We start from the raw sequence: 5,000 nt of genomic DNA, 5'->3' as shown, positions 1-5,000 counted from the left end.
GGCTTTGAGTGCAGTTGCTCCAGGAACAGGCTGTCCACAATCTAATGTGACTCTGCTGGTGGACGAGAAGAATGTGGTGAGAGAGTTGGAGAGGTAAAGAAACACAACAAGAAACAACTCAACACAAGTTCACACAGATAACTATTCTTTAGCTGCTTTAAAACAACTGGTGAAGTTTTGAGTAAGTTTGGTAAGTTTGCCATGATGCTCTGTGTGTGTATTCGTTGACCAACGTCACCACTGACTTTTTTGACTAAAATTACTAACAATGTCTGCGGAAGACTTCTTTGAGCATAATCTTAAATCTTCAAAGTCCTTAAAAGCTGCAGTTTTATAGTAAAATTTAAAGTCGTCAGGATGTTGTCACGCTTTCTCTTCTTTGCTGAAGGAGATAACATATTTACGAAATGCAGTTTGTCCATTTAGGGCTACTGTAGAAACAACATGGTGAATTCCATGTAAGGGGACCCGCTATGTACGTAGATCGAAACAGCTCGTTCCTAGGTAATAAAAACAAAACGCTTCATTACGTAAGGTCTTTATACACCTCTGAACACATAGTTATGTGTATTATATTGCAGTTCTGACAATGAATCCTCAAAAAAATGACCTTTAAAACTTGTTCTCCTTATGTTAACCTGATTCACAGCAGTCAGCATATGAAAATGATTTAAAAGTTGAGCTGTGAGTATGACTTTGCGGGAAATGTCAGTTTGACATTTTTTTATACAGTAACCTGCAATTTCATGTTTCAAACAGAGATGGTGATATAGAGGCAAAGTTAAGGATTGCAATGTTAAAGTAAAGGAAATAAAGCATTGTACTTTGGTTTACCATACACCATTTTCCCATGGGGGTCATACTCCAAAGAGGAGTTTTGTCTGCATTTGAATTCTGTATCACGTAACTGCGCTCAGTCTTTTTTGTGCCTCTTTGTCTGCATGTGGACTGATATAGAGTTTCTGATTCTTTCTCTGCAAGAATAAACAGACACGCAGGAGGCGGTTGGACATACACACATCTGCCGTCTGTTGTCAGGCAGAAGTCTGTTGTGTCTCTCTTCTGTTTCAGTGTACAGCTGTCAGCGTGCGTTCCTTTAGTTGGTTTGTTACGCAGTTTGTTTAATGCGTTTGAGTTTGACATTCAACAGGAAAGGAAATTCTCCAGAGCTGGTCTTTTGTTTTGGATTTTCACGTTCGGATTTTTTGTGGAAGTGCAGATTCAGTTCAGAGTTTGGTAGAGTTGGATTGTGAGGCATTTGCTTTCGCATACTTATGCAATTCCTCGTGTGACCGCGAACGACATGAACTCTGAACAGCCTTCATTCATTTCTTTTTTGAAAAGCTGTTCGCTTCCTAGCATTAAACACTGTAGTGCATATTCTTTTGATTCCCAATGTCAGACTTTCTAGAAGGGAATGTGCTTGCTGTAAAATGACATGTTTTGTGCTTCAGACAGTTTTGTTAACTGTAACCCACAGGATCTTTCACAGAAAGAGGCCCAACTAGGACAAGACGCAAGCCTGAGAGAGGTACAGGGTGGATGTGTGGGTCTCTCTTTAGGAAAGGGGTTGAGTTCAGGCCTGATTAAAAAGGACTGGGTGGAATATTTGGTGTTGTTTTATATTGACCAACAGATTGTGTGCGAGCCAGCAGGAAGTGGCTGGGTGACCTTGTGGCTTTTTCCACACGTCTGTTCCCGCCCTCTGGATAACACGTCTAGTTTTCCACATCACAGTCCAGCTATGACAACATCAGATTTTTGCAATTGACATCAATTGCTATAAAAGTCTAGTGTTTTTCTGTAAGAAGCTGGTGAGTTGGACTGGCTCTCTCTCTCTCTCTCTCTCTCTCTCTCTCAGTATACAGTATAGCTGTACAAAGAAAAAGAAGAACATTTTCAGATTTGCTGAAAATCGCTCAATTCCATCTTTGTTTATTAGATATTATAGTTTTTTCGCTGGTATTTTAACTCTTTTGCCTTTTTACATTCATGAATGTCACAGCATTATATTTCTATTTCATTATAAATAGGTAGTTGAAAAATATACCATAAATGTGTCCTATGGTGTGACATAGCAAAAATTAATAAAACAAACTGTTAATAATATATACATTTACAAATATTTTATATTATAAAATATAAACTGTTTTATACTATTTAATATATAATAAAATATTAGTATATAGTATATAATATATAATTAAAATTAGTTTTTTCTAACAGTTGATTAATTTTTGCCAGCACACCACAATAGGACACATTTACAGTATATTTGTTTTCATAACAAAATAATAGCAAAATGTATTAGTATTAGTTCTGAGAAAAGCTCTCGAATCATCTGATTTGATATTTAATGTAATGCAACAACATTCTTACATTGTACTTAACTAATTTCCAGCTTCTAAACCGCTTAATTCATCCCACAGTCTATGTATTAAGGCCAACCATTTTCCCCTCCGATCACTCTGGACGGGAGTCAGTCTGTCTGGGGTCTGATGGTTAGAAGTGAGTGTGTGTGTGTGTGTATGGGAAGGGTAAACCCTACGGTATGAGGACAAAATGTCCCCACAAAGATGGCAATATCCAAAATCCTTGCTCTTGTGGGGACATTTTTTGGTCCCCATGAGGAAACGAGCTTATAAATCATACAGAATGAACTTTTGTGAAAATCTAAAAGAGCAGACAGTTGTGTGTGATTGTTAGGGGTAGGGAATATGATATACAGTTTGTACAGTATAAAAACCATTGCGTCTATGGAATGTCCCCATAAAACATGGAAACCCAACTTGTGTGCGCGTGTGGGTTTCTGCTCACAGGGACGCCACACACTGTTACCGCGCCTGCAGTGTGTTCTGCCTGTAAAAGGTGTTCTGATCGGACATAGTCTTCACAGTGGGAAATAACTGCGTGAGAGAATCGTGTGTGTGAGAGAGAGAGAGAGAGAGAGAGAGAGAGAGAGAAAAAAAACAGAAGCAGTGGGTGTTTTGAGAAAAGTCACCTTGACGGCTCTATTTAAAAAGAAGCGTTCTGAGGACCTTGGGTATTCAGTTTTACTCTAATTGTTTTTCACAGAAAAATCTCGGCTGGAAAAACACAAGGGGGGCTTGCGCGAGAGAGAGAGAGAGAGAGAGAGAGAGAATCGCACAGTTTGTTCACCATCTACATTTTGATCCTTAGCAGTGAAGGGTTTAAACCTTGAGGACCCCACAGTAAAAGGTCACAACACCTACCAAAGACGCACTGTGTGTTAACTTGTCTAATTGAACGAACGAAGCAAGCCACGGTCGGGTGGGTCCGCTACCAAAGTCGAGCATGGTCGGAATGCATAAACTTGTTGGCGTGATTTGAGATCTTCAAGGGTGACGTGCCTTTTAGGCCTCGTTTACACCGGTTAACTGGTATTAACATCTGCCTCGGGATCACAAGTGGTCAGCTGAGACACATTGACATTTACACCTGGTATTAACATGCGGCTCAAATGCGTCTCTTGTGACCGCTCGTGATCGCATTTCAAAGGGGAGGGTCTCAGATTTGGGCTCCATACATCACTTACTATGTCAACATGTCAGTGCATGTTAATAAAGCACCAAAAAAACAAACGGTGTTACTGTCACATGTGCGTGCGCTTGAATTTTAATCTCAGCACATGTGATGTTGCGAGTGGACTGTAGCAGAGCAGCTGTGTCAACTCACATGTTGTGTGAGGTTGTGCACATATATGTATAATCACGCTTATAATCAAAGCTGGTTCACACGAGAGCACGTTACGACCACCCCTGAATGTTGTTTGAGTTACCCGATCTCAAAAGTTTATGCCGTAGAAACCGTGGGCAGGTTGACTCGAGCTAAGCCTGCCCCTCATCTGCCCAAGGCATCCATCATGAAAGCCCAGCACATCACCTCTACGCCGCGAGCGGATCTGTTCTGTTTACCGCAAGCTTGTCCCATATGCTTGAAGCCACAGGGGGCTGATGACAGCGGGGATATACGAATGTCCTGCTTCACCCCCCCTCCCACCTCCCTTAGCATGAAATCACTGGACTCCACGGAGGCCGTAACATTGGTCATGGTGGGATTGCGGGGAGTGAGCATCAGCCGTGTGGAAAGCAGTCAGGGGTCGAGTACAGAACAGGTGTCACGTGACCCGTGTTACTTTGCTTCTGCGTCTCTTTTGCTCTTTGTTTATCAGAGTTTTGAAGGAGGGAGATTGCTTTCACCCCTGGAGCTGGCCCTGAGCCACGGCTCATTAGCACCTGGTTCTCCCCTGACCTGGAGCTCCTTCAGTCTGCTCCTGTGAAGAGTCAGCAGTCTGATCCCCTAGCGGCCTGAAGTGCTAAACACACGATTCAGTTTTCCCATTGATGTCGGAGGAAAATGTTAGCTGACATGTGTTTGTGGGGTTGTGTGTTTCAAATGAGATTTAGATCAAATGCAGATCGCAGGAACGGGAATGTTGCAAGTGAATCGGGCCTTATGCATTTGTTACGATTCTTTTATCCGAAGCAGCTTTACAGTGCACCGATTTGCTAATGGTAACCACTATTCTCCAACTTGAACATTATAGTGTTTTTCTCACAGAAGATCGTGTAAGTTAAAACTCAAGACATCCTTCTAAATGTGCCCCGACATTCTGAGCTGCCTCTCAGCTCGGAGAGAAAGTTTAGCGCGGGGCGTGTGGAGAGGAGCGCTCTGGAACCCGAGTGCTCCAGCAACCGTGACTTAGACTGACAGCTTGATTTATGGCGTGGCTATAAGTAGCCACGACGTCGGCTGGCTTCAGCGAGGTTGAGTCCCTGCAGACACGTAACGCTGGCTCCTTGTGCCACCCTCACCCCAGCCCCCTGACAACATGTTCATCTGGTCCTGTGCCAGGCACAGGACCCTGAGGGAGGAGGAGAAAGAAAGAAAGAAAGAAAGAAAGAAAGAAAGAAAGAAAGAAAGAAAGAAAGAAAGAAAGAAAGAAAGAAAGAAAGAAAGAAAGAAAGAAAGAAAGAAAG

The 5,000-nt window shown here is 42.3% G+C and overlaps 1 protein-coding gene across 3 annotated transcripts in view; it reads left to right on the top strand.

The window, feature by feature from the left end:
* The window catches only part of wnt5b (wingless-type MMTV integration site family, member 5b), a 70,739-nt gene that overhangs the window by 18,441 nt on the left and 47,298 nt on the right, over positions 1-5,000 (top strand). Inside the window, exon 1 of one of the 3 annotated variants that reach the window (XM_057323937.1) lies at positions 1-93. This exon is cut by the window's left edge and continues 782 nt beyond it. The exons of the other annotated variants lie outside the window; for them this stretch is intronic. The gene's annotated coding sequence lies outside the window, so the exon portion shown is untranslated. The remainder of the gene's footprint in view (positions 94-5,000) is intronic. 3 annotated transcript variants of the gene reach the window in all.

Source organism: Triplophysa rosa, linkage group LG24, assembly GCF_024868665.1.
Source record: "Triplophysa rosa linkage group LG24, Trosa_1v2, whole genome shotgun sequence".
In the NCBI taxonomy this organism is placed as follows: domain Eukaryota; kingdom Metazoa; phylum Chordata; class Actinopteri; order Cypriniformes; family Nemacheilidae; genus Triplophysa; species Triplophysa rosa.
This window is presented reverse-complemented; position numbering and strand designations above follow the sequence as displayed.